General features: G+C 43.5%; 1 long non-coding RNA gene across 1 annotated transcript; it reads right to left on the bottom strand.

Annotated features, from left to right (window-relative positions):
• Positions 1-3,985: 3,985 nt before the first annotated feature.
• LOC125514904 lies at positions 3,986-6,463 on the bottom strand. The gene is made up of 2 exons (XR_007286660.1): positions 6,098-6,463; positions 3,986-5,889 (listed from the first exon to the last, which is right to left on the bottom strand). It is a non-coding gene; the product is annotated as an uncharacterized LOC125514904 (long non-coding RNA).
• Positions 6,464-22,298: the final 15,835 nt, after the last annotated feature.

Below are 22,298 nucleotides of genomic sequence, written 5' to 3'. Positions count from 1 at the left end.
TGGCAGAAAACTACACACACAAACATGCACCATCCATCCAAAATGTACTTCAAAACATGCAAAAAAATGCAGTGCACTTTGGTCTGAAAAAAGTCCACCACAAAAGACTTTTCAGTACACACATCTTAAAATAAAAATGCATTTGAAATATCATGCAAATGCAGTGCACTTTGGTCTTGAAAAAAGTCCATTACGAAGGGCTTTTCACACAATCCATTTAAAATAAAAAATGCATTTACAAACATTGTAGCTCGCTTCCCCGTCCACTGAAGCTCACTAGCTCTCACCATGCAGCTCGGATGCATTTATAGAAAAAGTTGACAAAGGGCAAAAAATGATATGGTTCAACGTTTCACTTAGATTCGTGTTGCTTTTCACTTTCCCTCTTGATGTGGTTCACTTGGCCTCATCTCTGCGGTCCACTCTCATTCATAAAAAAAGAACTCATTCATAAAAATAAAAAATAAAAAAGAGTACAATAACTATGCAACTCGCTTGCCCGTCCGATGCAGTGCGGTTTTCATTCTGAAGCACTGCGGTTGGACGTGTGATGTCGTTCATCCCGTAATGCAAAAAAATTGTTACGAAAGCGAAAAAAGTAATGCGGTTCACTTCTTGATAGTGTTGTGGTTCATTTACACCCGATGTGAAGTGCACTCTACTTTCTTGTCCTTAAAAAAAATTACGTTTGAATAAAATAAACCATGCAGTTCTCTAACACGTCTGATGCAGTGCGGTTTTTCGTCCGATGCAGTGTGGTTTTCAGTCGGATGAAGTACCCACGTCGATTTGGGTGTTGCGAAAAACGGAGTGTCCGCATTTTGGTAAATTTAAAACTCCTCCTAAACCGTAAGGAATTATAGAGAGTGTTCTACATGAAAGAGTTGCGTCTTGTCGATATCTTTCCAACGGCATATCATTTGAATCGTTTCGACAACAGGTTTGTAAAAATTTCACGAAAAACGACCGCTGCCTCTCGTCGTCCGCCGCACGATTTTCAAAATTAACTTAAAACTGTAAGGAATCTCAAAACCATTTCTATATATGAAAGTTGCGCCTTGTCCATAGCTTTCCAACGACGTATTACACGCCTCGTTTTGACAAACAGTTCAAAAACTAGAGCGAAAACAGTACCAAAAATTGCAAAAATTTCAAAAAACAGAATTCCGCGATTTAGTAAATTTGAAACTGCTCTTAAACTGTAATGAATTGGAGAAAACAATAGTTATGAAAAAGATGCGCCTCGATGATATCTATCCAATGGTGTATCATTTGCTTCATTCCGACAAGCGGTTTAGGTAAAATCACGAAAAAACGCTCGCTGCCACTGTTTATGGGCTGCACCGTTTTTGAAACTTCTCTTAAACCGTGGGGAATCTCGAAAAGTGTTCAACATGGCGAAGTTGCGCCTAATCTGTAGCTTTCCAAGGGTATATTACACGCCTCGTTCCGATATACGATTAAAAAATTAGAACAAAAACAGTACCAAAAAACACTACGCGCAGTTTTTTCCGATGCGAAGTTCACTAGTCTCTGTAATGCAGTGCTCTTGCTAAAGAAAGTGCAGTGCCCTCGCATTGAGCATGCAGTGCGGAAGTGTTATCAGAATAAATATTCTGATAATATTATCAGAATAGACGGGTGAGGAATTCTTATTCCTCACCCCAGCCATCTTCCATGGACGTAAGAAAGAGGTAAAATTACAGCCTGCAAAATGGAACCGAGAAACGCAACAAACAAAAGGTTTAGATGTAAATTTACCTGACGCACAGTAGGCAAAAGGCTACGGTAGGACCTGTAACAAAGCCTTGCGAGGTAATTTTACCTCACGCGAAAATATACATGGATCATGGGAGGGCTCTACATTCTCCGCTTCATCTCTACCAGGTCACCTCCACTACCCGGACCCGCTCCTCGTGCAGCCATAGCGGTTCTTCTTCTGTGGATGCCAGCGGAGCAGGTTAGTCTATCCCTACGGTGGTGTGCCGGCTCCGGTGGCTGGGTATAAGGGGAGGAGGTCGTCCCACCAGCGGGATATACAGTCTAACAGAAGCAGCGGCGCCAAGTCTTACTTCGATCTCGACGCTCTCCACGATCTCAACTATTGTATTGTCTCCTAGGCTCACCTCCCTGATTGAATCTGGATCCAGAGATTTCACCGGCGTTTTTGAGTAGTCATGTTCTAGTTATCACCGGCCTCCTCTTCAAGTTGGTCACGACCTCCTAGTTCATGGTAAGTTGTGGCTGGCTCCATCAAACGTGGCTGCTTCCACCCCCCTTGTGACATCCCTACCTATTTTTTATAAACTGAAGCTTGTTTGTGTATTCAGATTTCAGAGTGCATCCGATTTTTTTTGTGAGCTTGGCATATAAACAGTGGTGCTAAGTTGTGATGGGGTAATTACTTTTCAAGGAATCACTTGTCCCTGTTGTAATGAGAGCAGAACGAAGTGACCATGTTATGTGAAATAAAAATGCTTGTGTTAAGGCTGACCATTCAACTGGTTATGTTGTGGGAGTATGTCTGAACATTCAACTGGTTTTGTTTTGTTGTTGTTTAGAAGTTTTCATATAATGTCTGAAGGCTTAAGTGATTCCCAGTTCATACAATGACCTTGCTCTTGCTGTATTTCAATTTTGTGTCGTAATCAGGTTTTGAGTTCTCTTGATTTAATAGAGAACCAGATCAATATTTTCTAAGTAAAGTTGAAGCTTTATTGCAACCAAATTGCATCAGGAAACCGTTACAATGATTTGACACAACACTTTCTATAGGCTCCGACACACGCAAGGTCCAAATATAACCAGACCCTCAAACTCTAATCTCTAAAAAGAAAATCCTTAGTTTACATGGTGTCATAGTGTTGCAGTTGGACATGACAGGCAACTCTTGTCCAACATGTTCTTAAAATGCTAACTTCAGATGTTCACTCTGACAAATTATTGATGCAGAGAAATAATGATCTTCTGTCAGTTTTGCATGTTAACAACTCTTGCTTGTTAATATCTATCAATTTTCTCTGTGAGAATTACAATTTTGCACATTTCCCAAATGTATTCTCTTGACACGAAGGGCATGGAGAATACATATCAAATTTTCCTTCTCATTGGCATGCAACTTCAGCTATAGGTCTTTTATACATGTCGTCTAGTTTACCGTGAGATCTCCTTCCTTGCTTTGTAGGTGGTAACTGAATGAAGTAATTTAGTACAAGCTAATAAATTGCGGGGGGTGCACAGATATAGTCGGTAGGAATGAGCCGCGAGGAAGCAAGTGGAGTGGTGTTGCGGCAATGGCATGATGCTCATATCACTTGCGAGAAATATCACGACCACAACCATGTGAAGCTGCTCGATCTACCGATGCTTGCGTGAAATCATAAGCCCAACTAAAGCCGTGCTAATGCCAGAAGAAGAGAGAAGAACTCTGAATCTTAATACCATGGATGGACCATGTCATTCAGTTGAACTTTGGTTACTCAGTCTGACAAGATCTAGATACAATTGAAATTTGTAACGGGAAGTCAAAGATTTCACCGTTGTATTATTATTGATGTATAGCAAATACTTTATTGGGTTGCAATGCATTTACCTTGAATTATTCTGTTGATAAAATTGCCTCATGTGAGTGCTTGTCAAATTTCCTTGTAGAAATACCATTGTAAGTTTTTCTTCTAATTAGTGTGTGTTTTCAGCATATTGTGATAGGCTTGTCAGCAAGTGTCTTCTTCAGTGTATCTAAGAAAATCATGTTGCTTTATTGGTCTTGGATTTATGCTATGTAGTTTCCTCCAGTGTTGCACACAACAAGTTGTCTACCGGATCATCAAGTTGTGTTTTCTACTCATTAGCGTCTTCTACTTATTAGCTCTAGATCACGCAAAAAAATATTCCTGAGCATTGTTGCCAAGACATAAAAATTACCAGAATGGCACATTATGCCACATAAGAATGACATAACTACATCGGTCTAACAAGGAGCAAAGATGATCTGAGTTCACATATAAATCACAGAGACAATAAATTTGTTACACTGCTTGACAAAGTAGCACGTAGAAATTTAGTCTGTAGAGAAAACTAAGTGAGATGGGTAGTGGTTTGGCCATGCCAAACTGCCGACATTTTATTTCCAATTAGATGTTGCCAAATCCACATCGGATGACCCTACAGTTTTTGCTGTATTTCCAGTTAGCCTTTGCAACATCGACATCTGGATGACCCTACAGTTTCAGCAAGGATTACTGAAAAAGGTTCCAGGGCCTGGAGAACTGTTCCATGTACACATATATTGTAGCTCATCGTGACTTCTCTGTCATGTTTCTTTGTGAGAGATGCATGGGAAAATGTAAGGAAGAAAAGCTGTAAGATGAAAAGAAAAGCATTAGTATGAAAGGTAATCTCCATAATCCATCAACCACATGTTACAAGGAACTAAATAGATATTAGAAGGAACTAAATAAATATTAGATGGAAACAAATAGACGCTTATCCATGGCAGTGGTAAAAAGTTCCCACGGACAAAGAAAGTAATCATATTTCAATAGATAGCTCTGAAAATTTGAAAGAATGGGTTAATGATGAACAAAACCAACCCCCATGATTCCCTAAGCACTTGGCGACATCAATAGATAGCTCCGTAATACACATGAATACTACTTAACTTGAAAGATGATTACTACCGAACTTGATGTTCAAGCAGCTTAATTTGGAGGTGACTAGAAATTTTACACCAACTTCATCTATTGAGCAATCTCTCTAGTGACTTAAACATTATTATCAATGGGCTGTAATACAAATGGCATGACACAAGTACGCGTAAATCTTCCTCCGATCCTGACTGAGATGTACACCAAGGTTGCTGTTCATGTTGCAGGCAGGCGCCAAATGCAGAGTGACCAGAGGGCGATCCGGCCTACCGTGGCAATATAAAATGGCTAGTATAACTATTTTAGTTAGCATTCTGAAAATTGTGTGGAAAGACACGACATCTTCTCTATGACTCTCATACAAGCTAAGCTTCACAACAATTTCTCCAACAGTATAGTATGTGTCACCTCAGCAGCTTGGATATCAAATGAGGAAAGAAAGGAAACATCAGGCAATCAAAACAAAAGAATTACACCTCTGCAGCTTCAGAATTTATTAGTATCAATTAAAGAAAGACACTAATCATCATGCCTTCCTTTTGTTATAGATTATATGACCCTTTTATACTATATATATGCTAGCTAGCTTTTGCCGGTCTCAAAAAGAAGCATCAAGCATTCAGGCACTCACATGCATATTTGTCTATAAATTGTGGAGCATTAATGTTTCTGTATCTTTTGATACATATACATGGAGTTTAATTTTCTCTTGTTATCAAATGAGCAGTGAGAAACTAGCAAAGTACAACAACTAAATGAGTAAATCATGATCCAACCTAATAGCTACAAATTATAAGTAAGCACCCCATCATGTTTAATTAAATATACAGGTAGACATGTTATCATGCTTAATTAACCCTACTTAATTTCTTTCTCGCCTATGGCAAGTAGAGAGCCAACACTGGACTAGGGATTCTCGCCTCAAAAAATGATGCAACCTCCATCAGAAAGAAAAAAGAGCTAATTATGCACCCTCCAATTAAATTTCACTTTATCTTATTTCCATGAGAAATTAATTGATTAAAAGAGGGGCTAGTCCCGTTCATCCAAAAACAGTGGAGCTCAAAGAAAGGAAGGGACTATTAATCTAAAACAGAGAAGAGACAGAGGTAGCACCCTTGGCTTGATCAAAGAAGATAACCCCTCCTCCTCAGGAGCCTTGTGCTACTTCTCTTCTTCTTTGATAAAAAGCCCATTGCCGTCCAGCTTCTTCTAATCTCCCTCGTCAGCAGTTCCTTTGCAGCTGTGCATCCCATTGTCCAGAATCAAGCTAATTAAATTTCTATCAATCTCAGAGCTTAGAAAGCATAAGCGTGCAGGCGTCTAAATAAAGAGACGGAGGAGGAACATTTACAATCCAATTTATAAGCATCAATCTCCAAGAAGGAAGAAATCATGGGAAAACCAGACCAAGGAGAAAAGGAAAAAACTAGGTTAGAGAGAGAGCAGACCATACGGAGGAGGGCAGTCACCGCCGTCTTCTTGTTGGTGGCGCCTTCTCCGATAGAGCAGGGCTGGATTTGCAGTGGCCAGCGCAGCCGCACCCCAAATTGTCGTCCCCTCCGCCCCTTCACCACGGGGTCCACAGCCGCCGCCTCTGTCACCTTCTAATCGCCAAGTGTACAGGGGAGAGGAGGACAGGGCGACAAAAATCTCTGCCGAGCATCACGCCGTCGAGCCCCACTGCTCACCGCGCCCTTCTTGTTCAAAGTGGAAACCGCTCGCAGGTGAGCACCTAATTAGCGAAGGCATCTACGAGTGGGCTGGCTCCTCCCAGCGTCAAGGTAATCTTACATCGGTAATGATACAATTTTGCATCTGTTGAAACCTGACCTGTACCATGGCTGGGTCGATCGACCGGGGTGAAGAATAAGTAATTCTTCACCCTGGGTTACTAATAGACTTTATATATATATATAATCATCACATATATGTGATGATACTTAACTACTAGGTACAATGCATAAAATTGAAAACGAACAATACTAAAACTAATAATCCCTCCTGGGGCCAGTATTCCGGCAGCTCCTCGCCAGCAGCTCCCTGGTGCACGGCGTCTTCCCAGTGCGGAGGCAGTACTCCGACTCCTCTGCGTCGCAGCGCTTGACGTACCGATCTGCCTCTTCCTGGCGGACGCGCGCGGCCGAACTTGCCATTTCGTTGGGCGCCCACTGAGAGCTTCTCGTCGGTGGCACGCTGGAGCTTATCAGCCCACCTTCACGCAGTGACGAGGCGCCCAGCGCCTATGACCTTCCTCGCGAAGTACCCGTCTTCGTACACCTCCTCGGCACGATGACGCGCCCGCCCCCAAAGCTCTGCTGCCTTCTTTTTCCAGACGGAATCACGGGCTTCACAGGCCGCCTGGTTGGCTTCCTCCTCCGCCATCTCCTTCTTGAACGCCACTTGCCTGGCTTTCTCAGCCGGTGACAGCAACTTCCACAGACAAAGATTGTACTGTCCCCAAAACCAATCCAAAGTTGGGGGGTCCGGCGCAACCTCGTCAGGCGGCGCCTAGGGGTCCTCGTCGCTGCTAATTGAGTGAGCGTCCTCGGGGGGCGGCGACTCCTCGTCGGCGCGTGAGCAGACCGGCGGCGCCATGGCAGAGATTTTAGAGAGAGAGGGCGCGCGAGGGGAGGATGTAGATGAGAATGCAGGCGGGACGACGTGAGCAAGTTTGTATTTATTGGCGGCCGGAATCTAGATTGACGGGGACAATACACATGCCGGTCGCCGGAATTTACGAGTACTGTAGTTTGAATTACACACAATTACCGCAACAAATCCGTGTGTGAACATAATAGCCAACATTCGTGTGTGATTAATGATCCCCGCCATTCACGTACCAAACCTCGAGCCGCGAGATAGACTGCCAATCTTGTGGGGGGCGGTTGTCTTGCCAGATCTGTACATTTTCTTTTTTGAACACCAGATATTTACATCGTCTGATGATTTTTTAACTCGCACACAAGTACACAAAAATATGATTTTTCAAACCGTTTTTGTTAGGCGTTGCATGTAGATGTAGTTCAAATTTGAATTAAGGTCATTAAATGGTTAGAAAATCACTTAAATGTCTTTAAAAGGTCAAATGACCCCTGAAATTTACCAAATTTTCACATGACAGTTATATTAGTGCACGTTAAACGTAGGAAAAAATTTGAAGGCCGTAAGAGGAAGCTATCTCCCGTTCGTCATCAAACATGCATTGTTCCCTCTCGGAACCACGATCCTTCTAGCGAGTTGCTCCGTTTTTGTGAGGGGTGTGTTTCCAAACGTTCGTCAAACATGCCAATTTCTTTACCACATCATCTTGGTGGCATGACATTACATCAACCAAGGTTTCATGTGTTTCTCATCATTTTTCTATTTTTTGAATTAAAATGCCATGTCACTCCATGCATACGTATGCATGTGTCTGTGTCGTGAGACAAATATGTTTGAAAATTCCTTCTAATTTACTGCACATGGAATTAACTCGCACACAAGTACACATATATGTTTTTTCAAAATGTTTTGGTTAGGCGTTGCATGTAGATGTAGTTCAAATTTGAATTACGGTCATTAAATAGTTAGAAAATCACTTAAATGACTTTAAAAGGTCAAATGACCCCTAGAATTTTCCAAAATTTCACATTACAGTTATATAGTGCATGTTAAACGTTGAAAAAATTTCAAGGCCATAAGAGGAAGCTATCTCCCGTTGGTCATCAAACATGCATTGTTCCCTCTCGGAACCATAAACCTTCTAGTGAGTTGCTCCGGTTTGTGAGGGGTGTGTGTCCAAACTTTCGTCAAACATGCCAATTTCTTTACCACATCATCTTGGTGGCATGACAATAAATCAAGCAAGGTTTCATGTTTTTCTGGTCATTTTTTAATTTTTTGGAATTAAAATGCCATGGCATGTACTCCATGCATGTGCCCATGCCTTGACACCAATATGTTTGAAAATTCCTTCGAATTTACTGCACATGGAATTAACTCACACACAAGTACACAAAAAAAGATTTTTCAAACTGTTATGGTTAGGCGTTGCATGTAGATGTAGTTCAAATTTGAATTACTGTCATTAAATGGTTAGAAAATCCCTTAAATGTCTTTAAAAGGTCAAATGACCCCTGAAATTTACCAAATTTTCACATGATAGTTGTATTAGTGCATGTTAAACGTAGGACAAAATTTGAAGGCCGTAAGAGGAAGCTATCTCCCATTCGTCGTCAAACATGCATTGTTCCCTCTCAAAACACTATGAAAAAATACACTTCCATGATGATATGTGTTTGTCATAGTAGGTCGCATTTACTTTCATGCATGTACATCCATGCCAATTTTATGACAGAATCAAGATAGTCATACCTGTGCTATCGTAGAAGTGTTCCATGACATTATGAAAATTATCATCACGGAAGTGCTTTCGTCAAGGGTGACCGACACGTGGCATCCACCATAACGGAACAATGGGGATGTTCCATGTGTAAAATCATCATTGGCTGGAGGAAACACGTGTCGGCTCACCGTTGGGAAAGATGTCATCCACTCATTGGACAGAAGGCGCCTATGATACGTCGACACGTGGCACGACCCAACAAAGGCCCATTCCTATGAAAAGGTCGGCCCGTTTGAATTGGTCAAAAGGTGGCGGGCCGGCCCACGGAAAGCCTGTTAACGAGCTGTTCGCATATAGCCCATTTACAGCCTGCTAACCCAGGGCCCGTTACGACCTATCCGAATTAGGCCCAGTAGCGTCATCTGGGCCGTCCAATATGATTCCAGCCCGTTTTAAGTTCCGGCCCATGTATGGCTCATTACGTCTTTCGGCCCAGATGAGGCCCTTTGTAACTCTTGGCCCATTAACGGCCCGTGGTGAAACTGGCCCGTAATGAATAGTGTATCACTTTATACCCATTAACGACCCATTAATCCATTGGGCCGTTTGCAGCCCATGTTATCTTTCGGCCTTCTCAGGGCCCATCTATTCTTGGGCTCATTTCCAGCATTCGGTTACTTACGGCCCGTTACTGCCATTTTCTGCTTGTGAGCCTAATTCAGCCCATGGTTACAATCGGCCCGTTTGTGGCCCGTTAATATGTTGGGCCGTTTTCATAGCGTCATCAAATACAGCCTATTAACGCCGGCCCGTTATGGTCGGCCCATGAACGAACGACTCCAACTCTAGCCCGTTTACGGCCGTAATGCGGTCTGTTTTTGGCCCGTGTTTGGCCAATCGATCATACATCCCGTCTAAGGCCCATTGATGATACGGCCCGTAGAAGACCCATTATTTCTACGAACTGTAGAAGGCCCATTGTTTCTACAGCCCATAGGAAGCCCAGTGTCACTACAGTAAATATGTAGCCCATGGCCTGTTAAAGGCGGGAAACTAATATAGGTTTAGACCTGCTAATGTCCCAAGACGATTATAGGCCCACATTTTGGCCCATATGAGTAACGAGCTGGCCTGAAGACTGACAACATCGAGATCCACTGAACCTTCCAGCCTAAATTACAACATAGCGACCAAAGAATAAACCTAGACTATACAATAAAGAAATTACGGCATATTAGGAATCAAAGTTTGCTACCCGGTGATAATAAAGTGCAACATGACCGCGGATTACATACACTGGGCATTAAAGGTCGGCACCAGTGCATATAAACGCGCCGACAAAAGAATATACAAAACTAAGAGCACTTCAGAAGGCAATAGACCTGGCAAGCTCGAGCCCCGCAAGCAGCCGAACAAGCTGATGAGACCTTAGTTGTGTCAACGATAGATGCTTCATCCCTAGCTGTATGGCACCATAGTGCGCAAGGCAGTCCCCTGACATCTTCATTACATCTTTGACTTCAAGTCGGAGCTGAGGTGAAGCAAGCCTTTCCGCTTTAAGTTGAGACTGAAGAAGTCGAACTGATTGAGGCAGCGACTGCACAGAGGTTGTCTCACACCTGCTGGTGAGTAGCTTCAACTCACTGTCTTCATCAAGACATGACCTTGGGGTCATCTCGCTGTCCTCAAGATGGTTTGGCTCACTATCTTTCCTAAAGTTCTGCCTGGCATAAGAGATACGACTCTGAAAGAGAAACAAGGAGACACGTAACAAGTTTCACAATTATATAAGCAAATAAATGGATCTGTTCTGCATAAGGAACATGTTTTTACAACTACAATTTAAAACTTGTAGTTGTTGCAAACATCCAATCAGATGTAAAGAGCAGTGGAGGAAATGATGCCTATCCAAATCTATACTGGAACAAAGTTTGAAGGCTTGAGAAGGATGAACTTACATTACATGTTAACACGGGCTGGACAAAGCCCTTCTCCATGTTGATGGAAAGATAATTCAATAAATTCCCCAAAGAAAATTCTTTATAAGCATTGCCATTATTCTACATTTTGCAAAGAGTAAATATAGATCAAATAATATTGGAAGAAATAGAGGATAATGAAGCTCATGTGCAGACTGACGATACATAATCAAATAGCAAGTAATTAAGTACATCGTTACAAGGCAAAAGGTACTGACAAGAGGAATGCAGACATCAACATATGCAGTGGCATTGGCTTTATTCAACATTTTGGTAAGAGTAAATGTAGATATGATAATTTGGAGAAAGTGGAGGGCAGGGTAGATAATATGCAGAGTAATGCTAGACAATCAACTATCTCGCGATGCATGTACAGTAATACCACCACCGTCCGTTATTAGTTGTCGCTCAAATGGATGTATCTAGCACTATTAAGTTCTAAATACATCCAATTGATCGACAATTAATTCGATACATAGGGAGTACATAACAACATGTACTTACATGAGCAATCCAAAACTTCATAACCATTGTGTTAATTATACATTTATCTAAGAGTAAATATAGATCTAATAATTTCAAGTAAAGGAAGGATAAAGAAGCGGACATTTATAGTGATGCTACATAATCAAACAACAATGAGTGTAAGTATGCTGACAAAGGGCAAGAGGTACTGGCAAGAGCAATGCTGAGCCCAATATTGTCGTGAGATCCTATGATCCTTTGAGCAAGGAGATTCATCTGAAATTAGTTTTCATACAAGAGAGAAGGTAAGGCACATGCAGAAATTTAGGAGTTCACATTTTGAATTGATATCATAGACAGTACCTGATGCTGGGCTGTCAACAGTTCTAATAGGGGTTTGGCCACTGGAGTAGGGGTAAAGTCTGTTACAGTTGGGCCTGTGTTTTCTGTGGCTGCTGATCTATCTGATTTAACAGGTATCACTACCTTTTCCAAATACCTAGTTTCTACTCCTTGAGGATATGCAATCACCCTCTTCCTTTTGGACATCCATTACGAAAGAACAACATTTGACTGGAAAAACATAGTATGACGACACATGGAATAGGTACAGAAAATGGATAGGCATGGCATATACTCATATATGATGCTTAAACTAAGCAGATGGTGTAACAAAGTGTAACGCCCCGAGACCGATGTGCCAGGTGTCGTCTAGTTATTCGCTGCTGTTTGCCTTGTCGTTGCTTGCATGTCATCCATTGCATATCATGTCATCACGTGCATTTCATTTGCATACATGTTTGTCTCATGCATATTCCGGCGCTCCGTTCTCCTCCGTTTTGCATTCCGGCGCTCCGTTCTCCTCCGGTGGCCATTTCTACCTTCTTCTCGTGTGTGGAGGTTCAACGTTTTCGGATTGGACCGAGACTTGCCAAGTGGCCTTGGTTTACTACTGGTAGACCGCCTGTCAAGTTTCGTACCATTTGGACTTCGTTTGATACTCCAACGGTTAACCGAGGGACCGAGAAGGCCTCGTGTGTGTTGCAGCCCAACACCCCTCCAAAGTGGCCCAAAACCCACCAAAACCCTCTCCATCATGTCGGTCGTTCGATCACGATCGTGTGGTCGCAAACCACACCTCATTTGGACTCTCCTAGCTCCCTCTATAAATAGACCGCTTCATTTCCGTTTTCGGATCTTTGCCCGAAACCCTAAAACTCCTCCCTCAGCGCCGCCGGACATGTCCACTCCGTCGCCGGACGCGTCCACCCCGCCGCCACCTCAGCCCCGCCGCCGCTCTCCTCCAACCCGCGGCCGCCACCACTCCCAGCCGGCACCTCCGCCGCCGCGGCCCGCCAAGCCCATCGCGGGCCCGTGGGGCCCAACCGCCGCTGCGCCGCACCTGTCGTCCCCGCCGCCATGCCCGAGGCGCCGCCTCCGCGCCGCAGTGCCTCGCCGCCGCCTCCGCGCCGCAGCGCCTCGCCGCCGCCTCCTCCACCGGCCATCGCCGCCGACCGCGCCGGACTTCGCTCGCCGCGCCCCGCCGCCACCAGCCATCGTCGAGCGCCGCCGCCTGCGCCATCTCCGGCCGCTGCCTCCGTCCTGCACCTCCCACCGGCCATCTCCGACCCGCGCCGCCACCTCGCCTCGCCGCGGAAGGATTTGGCCACCGCGCGCCGACCTCGCCGGCGTCGTCCTCCGTTCCGGTCAGATCCGATCGGGGAGTGGGATGAGATCCACCACTCCTCCGTCCCCGGGATTTCCACGTTTCATATGCCCATGTTCATCATACCGTAACTTTGCATCCGTAGCTCCGATTCATGCATATAGCATATTAAAATGTTCATCTCAGAGAGTACATCATGTCATTCCATTGCATCATTTTCATTTGAGTTCATCTTGATGCCCGAAATGCTGTTAGAAGAGGGCTACTTGAGATCATTGTCAGATCTGCTGCTCCATTTAGATATTTGTCATTTTTGCCATGATTATTGTGTGCATGATATGCCCATGAGCTCTACATGTGTTTTGTTAAGGGTTTTGTCATCTTTCCAGAGGTGCAACCCATGTATTTTTGTGATGTGTGTGGTGACTAGTGCAAGCTTGCGAAGTGAGGCACTTGGTAGTGCTGATTTCAGGGACTTAGCAATTCCACTAAGTCCTTGATCTGTTTATTTCATATGGCCATATGTTCATGTTGTTTTCGAGTGATCCGTGCCTCTTTTGAGGATGATCAGTAAGGATGTTTTGTTAATCTTGTAGTGCTCTGTCCATCCATGTCTTTGTTTGCAATTATGGAGCACCCTAGCTTGAGTCAATCGAGCTCTACTTTTGCTACTTTGTGAATCTGGGCAGATTGTCAACTTGTTTGCAATTTTGCCGATGATGTTGTAGTTGACCTGTGCATGCTATGCTATTGCTCTTGCCATGTCTAGCTTGCATTTTGTGTGTTCTTGATGGGTGTATTCTTAGATTGTCATGACTTGCTCCATAGTGACTGCATCGAGCTTGTAAACATGCCTACTTGATATCTGTTTTCAGCATGCTCCAGTTTTCACTAAGTCTGTGATCTGATTATGTTTTTGCCATGTTCACATGCTTGCAATTGTATTTTCTGATCCCTTTTGGCTCAAGGTCACTAAGGGACTTTTGTTAAGCTCTTTGAGTAGCTCCATGCCATGCTTTACTATGCCATGTTCAGGTCCTGTAGCATGTAGTTTTGTTGCTCCGAAGAGGGCTACCTGATCTGAAATTCCAGACAAGTGTTAATTTCACTAAGTCTGAGATCTGTTTACCATATGCATTTTTTCCATGCTTGTTCGAACCTGTTAATGGATGAATTGGCCGTAGCTCAGTGCTAGACTTTTTTTAAGAATCTTGAATGCATTCCTGCCATGTATTTTTATGCCATGTTTGGGTGCTGTAGCATGTTCATCTCATTGCATTTAGATGGCTACTTGCTGCAAATCGCAGAACGTGGTCATATTTGAATTGCTTGCAATTTCCAAACCGTAACTCCAATTCCGGTGATCTTTATATCGTTTTCAAGCGACTTCATCTCATCTTTCCAGTGGCACACTTGGTTTTCCAAGTTGAGGCCAGGTTCATGCATTCCCTTGCTAATCATGCATATGCATCGCATACCGCATCTCGCATATCATACCATGTTCTTGTGTTGGTTGTTTACTATGTTGTGTGCTTCTTTCCGGTGTTTGCTTCTTCGGGTTGGTTTCGGTAACGTCGCGTTGTGAGGACCCGTTTGTATGTGTTCCATTTGTCTTCTTCATGGACTCGTTCTTCTTCCTTGCGGGATTTCAGGCAAGATGATCATACCCTCGAAATCACTTATATCTTTTCTTGCTAGTTGCTCGCTCTTTTGCTATGCCTATGCTGCGATACCTACCACTTGCTTACCATGCCTCCCATATTGTTGAACCAAGCCTCTAACCCACCTTGTCCTAGCAAACCGTTGTTTGGCTATGTTACCGCTTTGCTCAGCCCCTCTTTTAGCGTTGTTAGTTGCAGGTGAAGATTGAAGTTTTGTTCCTTGTTGGAACATGGAGATCGTTCCTTGTTGGAACATTATTTTACTTGTTGGGATATCACATTATATCTTATTTAATTAATGCATCTATATACTTGGTAAAGGGTGGAAGGCTCGGCCTTATGCCTGGTGTTTTGTTCCACTCTTGCCGCCCTTGTTTCCGTCATATCGGTGTTATGTTCCCGGATTTTTGCGTTCCTTACGCGGTTGGGTAATAATGGGAACCCCTTGACAGTTCGCCTTAAGTAAAGCTCTTCCAGCAATGCCCGACATTGGTTTTACCATTTTCCACCTAGCCCTTTTCTTTTCCCTTGGCAGTCGCGCTCCTGAGGGTCATCATTATTTTACCCCCCGGGCCAGTGCTCCTCTGAGTGTTGGTCCAACCTGTCAGCTGCCGGTGACCACCAGGGGCAACTCTGTGCTGGCCTACCTGTACCTAAGACAATCTGAGTGTGCCTTGAGAAAGAGATATGTGCAGCTCCTATCGGGATTTGTCGGCACATTCGGGCGGTGTTGCTGGTTTAGTTTTACCCTGTCAGAATGTCTTGTTGTACCGGGATACCGAGTGTGATCGGAACGTCTCGGGAGGAGGTCTATTCCTCCGTTGACCGTGAGAGCTTGTCATGGGCTAAGTTGGGACACCCCTGCAGGGATTTGAACTTTCGAAAGCCGTGCCCGCGGTTATGGGCAGATGGGAATTTGTTAATGTCCGGTTGTAGATAACTTGAACCTTATCTTAATTAAAACGAGTCAACTGCGTGTGTTACCATGATGGTCTCTTTCCGGTGGAGTCCGGGAAGTGAACACGGTGCTGGAGTTATGCTTGACGTAGGTTGTTTTAGGATCACTTCTTGATCATACTTTTATTGACCGTGCTTTGCCTTCTCTTCTTGCTCTCATTTGCGTATGTTAGCCACCATATATGCTACTCGCTTGCTGCAGCTCCACCTCATACCTTTTACCTTACCCATAAGCCTAAATAGTCTTGATCGCGAGGGTGCGAGATTGTTGAGTCCCCGTGGCTCACAGATACTTCCAAAACCAGCTTGCAGGTGCCGATGATGCCATTCCAGGTGACGCAACCAAGCTCAGGAGGAGCTCGATGAAGATCTTGTCCTTTGTGTTGTTCCGTTCTAGTGGATCAGTAGTGGAGCCCAGTTGGGATCGATCGGGGACCTTTGTCGCATTTGGGGTTCTTCTTTTATTTTGGTTCCGTAGTCGGACCTTGAGTGTACTTGGATGATGTAATGCTTTATTCTTGTAATTGTGTGAAGTGGCGATTGTAAGCCAACTATGTATCTCTTTCCCTTATGTATTACATGGGTTGTGTGAAGATTACCTCACTTGCGACATTGCTTTCAATGCGGTTATGCCTCTAAGTCGTGCTTCGACACGTAGGAGATATAGCCGCATCGAGGGTGTTACACAAAGTAGAAGTAATGCAAGAGGTCAGATGCAAAATATGTGCGACCAATACAACCTTGCCAAGTTAGAGCATGCACCTTGATGGGTGAATAAGATAGGCCATCCTCCACCATGCCATGTTTGGTAGCCAGTGGATCGTTCCGCAATATTCCTCTCGTGCGCCCATTCTCATATTCATTTTGATAATGTTCAATACCTGACATGCATGAAAACATAAAAACAAGTGAGAATATCTTTGTAATGCAGAAGTGATTCTAATCCAATACTTCCTCCCTATAAACCCCTTTGTGCTATCTCTGCAATTCTTCTAAGAGGTGACATGCATGCTATAATTTGGTGTGTGCATTAATATAATGTGGCCTACTACTCAAAATATGAGAGCTCCAGAAGTGATGATACTTCGCAGATGACAGCTTCAACATATAGTAAAGAAGAACAAGTCGACCTGACCTGACAGATTCAAAATATACTAAGGGAGGATAACTCGATCTTACCAGTTGACTGCAAGAGAAGAGGATCATCTTAAAGAAGAGCAGAAGAGCAAGCAGATTGAAGATATTACAAGTCTTTCTATACAATGTCGGTTGGCCACCCATGATGAACCAGAGCACATAGAGAAATACTATTCCTTCCGGTCTCTCCATATGTGGCTCACATGCATTTCGAAACTAAAGTAGGAACATTTAGCTGACCAATTAAACATCTCTCAGTTTTACTAATATCAGCATAATATCAGATTTGAATTTGTACAACTAAGCTTGTTTAGCTCGATGGGTGGAGCAGTGCTATTACGACACGAACCACGTAGGCTGATCGTGGTCATCATAAAATGGGGAAACTGTAAGCATGATGAGTATAGTGTTGACCATGGCAGTGGGATGGCAGATCTGAAGCTGCAAACCGCACAAAGGGTAGTTAGAAACCGATATTTGCTTTGAAATAACAACTAAGATTTGGTATGAACAAGAAAGTACAGTCAACAAGTGACAAAGAAATGCAATTCTGCTGTCTCTCTATATGTCGCAACATGCATTTGGAAACTCAAGTGGGACCTTTAGCTAACCAATTAAATGTGTCTGTTAACTAATATCATTATCATATCACAATCATATTTGAACAACTAAGCTTTGGAATTTTGAGTGCTGTGTTGTTTAGCTTGAAGGGTGGAGTAATGCTAGTATGACAGAAAGCACCTACGCAGATCATAGTAGAGTAGATAAAAGGGGAAAACCCTAAGCATCAAGAGTAAAATCAGGAAAGTGGAACTAGCTGGACCAGTGGGTGGCGCACATGATTTTCGAAATGAATATAGGAACATTAGGTGACCAATTAAACGTTGTATGTTTTAGTAATATGAGCATTATATCAGATCCGTATTTCAACACGTAAGCTTTGGAATTATGAGTGGCATGTTGTTTCGTTTGATGTGTTGAGGTCTTGAGGAGCAGTGCTAGCACGACACGAAGCAGGGAAGCACCTACGATGATGGTAGTGAAGATAAAGGGGGGAAACCATAAGCTTTACGAGTATAGTGACCGTGACATGGTAGATCTGAAGGTGCAAACCGGACAAAGCTACTACACAACCAATGTTTGCATTCAACTAGCCACTACGATTTGGTACGGACAAGAAAAGTACAATAAACAATTTAAGATCTATTTTGCGGGTGAGATCAATAACTTAAGCACATATGGAAGAGTACCACCTCTCTTGCGACGCCGTGTAGGCCACTGCTGATACGTTGAGGGTGCTGCGGGTGCGATGGCCGTTGGTGGCGGAGAAGAAGACTTTAGATGGCAGACGGCCGGGTTGGGGGATAAATCATGTTGCCGTGGACGAGGAGGTCGTAGGACCAGCAACGGCAAAGTGGACGACGGCGCCGATGAAGCGAGATGACACGGTGAAAGGATCTTGGTCCGACATCGTGGATGAGAGACATCCATCTCTTGCAGTGGACGACGGGGTAGGGGTAGCGGCTCCAACAAGGGGGAGGATGGGGTGGCGGACGGAGGAGGCTGGCCGCAGTGGGGAGGTTGTCGTGGCGCCGACAGTGTATGAACGGGGAAATGGAGGGGGAGGGGGGATCTCAAACTTTGGCACGCGCTTGTCTGAAATGTGGGAACGTTACGAACTTATGCCCCGTTTAAAATTTCGGACATCATGTCGGTTGGGGATAGTATGGTAATCTCGAATCTCCCAAATATTTGTCGGTAACGATTTTCGGGCGAGGAGAGGGTGTTTTGCCGCCCATGGTTGGCTCCCATGGTGTATGAACGGGGCTCACAGGTAGGGCGGTTGTGTCATGTCTGAGCGAAGTTACACATCTGCCCCTATTTAAAATATTAGCCTACATCGATTTCGGACGAGGAGAGTTTGTTTTGCCGCCCATCGTGGATGAATGGGGAAATGGAGGGAGAGACACATGTCTTTCGGACGAGCTTGAATCAAATGTGTTTTGCCGCCCACGTTTGGCGCCCACCGTGTCTGAATGGGCTCAGAGGCCATCATGTCACGTCTGATTGAAGTTACTATTCTACCCCTATCGATAGTAGGGTAAATCCGGTTGATAAGGATGCCAAGTGTCAGGGGTAGACAGTAATTTCCATCTCGCAAACACTTGCTTCGGGCAGCCCACAAATGATAGTGGGTGTTTAGCCCCTTCGTTCAAAACTTGGGAGAATTAGGATTCACGTTTGCCCTGGGCCCTGGCAACTAAATCCAAATCCAATTTTTATTCGATTACGAATATCCACAAATAATTCTACATTTTGTTATTTATTTCTTCAAAACTACAACAAAGATTTGTTCCACCTTTATATATGATTATGATTTAGAAATGCCGTGATCTTCGAATTAGTAGGTTCGGTACACTTTGAGTCAAACAGTTATTTCATCCAATACAATATGCTCACACGAAAAACATTTCACCTTATGTCAATCATACAAGTACTGAGGATTACCTCGCCTAAAAAATTCGGATCATTACAACACATGGACAACATAGGGGGTCTTACAACATAATCCATTCAGAGACATGACACAACATGAAAGTAAATAATCTAATGACAATTTCAGCTGCTATCTAAAGAAGAACTGGGATTACCCTGGGCTTCACATAGCAGAAGCAGCAGGACCTCCTCCGTCTTCAAATGCAACATTCTAACTTCCTCCAATTCTTGGGTTGCTTGCATAATGCATGCAGCTAATTGCATAATTTCCAGCTTCAAGGTCGAGATTACCTCATTCATGGCAGCCACACCATCTCTTTCTGCCTCTAGTAGAGCCTCAAGAACTAAAATATATGTGCTCAGACTGCTCTCCGGCTGTGTTGCCTCTGAGCTGCTACCATCTAGTAACATGGATGGCGCACTGCTTCCACAAATAGATTCTGGGATTGTACATTGTGTCTTAGTGTGAACGGCATCCTGAAAGGTTTCCGCTGGACATAAGTAAGAGATAGTTATCGCATGATCCAGGTAGTAAGCTTACATGGTAAACGACATACAAATTATTGCCGAGCATGGCAAGCTATATTTAAATGGTTCGAAGCAGCATCAGCCGAAAAGAAATTAAAATGGTAAGATGAAACTAGGGACGTAAGTGGCAAATAAACGACATCCGCCAGTCCCATCTAGTTAGTTTTTGCTAGCTCCCTGGTTCATTTTCCTCAAAAAAAACTCTTTTGAACTATCATACCACTAGTGGACTTTAATCGGGATTAAACAGGACCCAGTTGACATCCCTAGTTGAAAGGGAGTGTACCACCGCTATATTTAAGTTGCCAAGGCATCTAAGCAGTTGAAATAATCTGAGAAAGCACTTAACAGTGTGGCCTCATATAAACTACGAAGACAGTCTTGTGATGAAGTTCAGAGGAAAAGTTAAGGAATCAAATGAACTAGGCATGCATTTCTTTACGATAGTACAACATACACTGCTGACATATTGGCCAACTCAGGTATAGCGTAACAAGTAACAAACAAGCATTCGAATCAAGCAATACAGCAAAGCAGACAACTGAACTATTTGTTATTCTATAGGATTACAGGTTGAGGGCACAAGCCAAGAAAGTAGCCCACACACATTACATTTCACATGTATTGAAACACACTGGCTTACCATATGTTGGTGTGAAGCCTCGCAGCTGTTGCAATGTTCTTTGAAGATATCGTCGACATCCTGTGGTTGCAAATCTACTTGTTGTAGTTTATTCTGCACCCTCTATTTAGGTAAAATTAATTTTAATCGCATGCACTGGTTCAAATTGATCATCAATGGTTCATCTAAACTAATGAAAGAAGGGTGTGTGCATACACGACAATATATCTGCTTCCCTCTATTTTTATGCTTGTTCGAGGTGCCAGCCCCAAAATAACAAATATTTTGCTTGATGGGGTTGGCAGCTCCATAATTAATAGAAGCATCAAATTAGTCATGCAACTTGGGAAGATCAAGAACACACAAAAAAGTAATGAACAGAGGCTCGTAGCAGTGATGTAATAGCTAGCATAAGAAAATGTAGGGTAAAATGAACAAAAACTAGCAGAACCACATGCTAGTTTGCTGATGTGTAATTAAGCATAGAGAACATGAAGCAGTCTGATGGAACCAACAGGTGGCATCAGAACAACACCATTATCATAAATATAGCATGCACGAAGTAAAATAGTAAGTAGTGATATCTAGGAAGTATAGTAATACTTAGGACAAAACTAAAGCATATTAACTATATGTGCACTGGTATGTAATTTAGCACATGTAACATGTTCACTGCTAGAAGTATGGCCCTACAGGTGCAAGCAGAATAATGCATCTCATGAAAAACTGAATGATGCCCTGAAGAAATTCAAAGGTGCGGTGCTTATGCTAAGAAAGTGAACATAGGCGCCGTCCGTTGGATAATAGTACCTGATTCTCGGTGGCGTATGGGTATCGTTGGCATACTTGATAGCTAAGGATCGTCGATGGTGCTCATGTTGCGGTTGACTTTGGGCCGGCTGTCGCTGAAGCGGCTCCGGTGCTACGGTTGCGGCGCCTGTCGACATACAAGAAAGCTCATCTGTGGTAAGTGAACAGTTGCACGATAAAGAGAAAAACCGAAGGAGTATGACAACCCACAAGTATAGGGGATCGCAACAGTTTACGAGGGTAGAGTATTCAACCCAAATTTATTGATTCGACACAAGGGGAGCCAAAGAATATTCTCAAGTATTAGCAGCTGAGTTGTCAATTCAACCTCACCTGGAGACTTAATATCTGCAGCAAAGTGTTTAGTAGCAAAGTAATATGATAGTAGTGGTAGCGGTAGCAAAAGGTAATGATAGCAACGGAAAAGTAAATAAGCGAAGAACAATATATGGAAAGCTCGTAGGCAATGGATCGGTGATAGAGAATTATGCCGGATGTGGTTCATCATGTAACAGTCATAACCTAGGGTGACATAGAACTAGCTCCAATTCCTCAATGTAATGTAGGCATGTATTCCGAATATAGTCATATGTGCTTATGGAAAAGAACTTGCATGACATCTTTTGTCCTACCCTGCCGTGGCAGCAGGGTCCTAATGGAAACTAAGGGATATTAAGGCCTCCTTTTAATAGAGTACCAGACCAAAGCATTAACACATAGTGAATACATGAACTCCTCAAACTACGGTCATCACCAGGAGTGGTCCCGATTATTGTCACTTCGGGGTTGCCGGATCATAACACATAGTAGGTGACTACAGACTTGCAAGATAGGATCAAGAACTCACATATATTCATGAAAACATAATAGGTTCAGATCTGAAATCATGGCACTCGGGCCCGAGTGACAAGCATTAAGCACAGCAAAGTCATAGCAACATCAATCTCAGAACATAGTGGATACTAGGGATCAAACCCTAAGAAAACTAACTCGATTACATGATA

The sequence above is a fragment of the Triticum urartu genome, chromosome 1 (assembly GCF_003073215.2).
Source record: "Triticum urartu cultivar G1812 chromosome 1, Tu2.1, whole genome shotgun sequence".
Lineage (NCBI taxonomy): Eukaryota > Viridiplantae > Streptophyta > Magnoliopsida > Poales > Poaceae > Triticum > Triticum urartu.
Note: the sequence above shows the minus strand (reverse complement) of the source record. Positions and strands in the feature narration are given on the sequence as shown.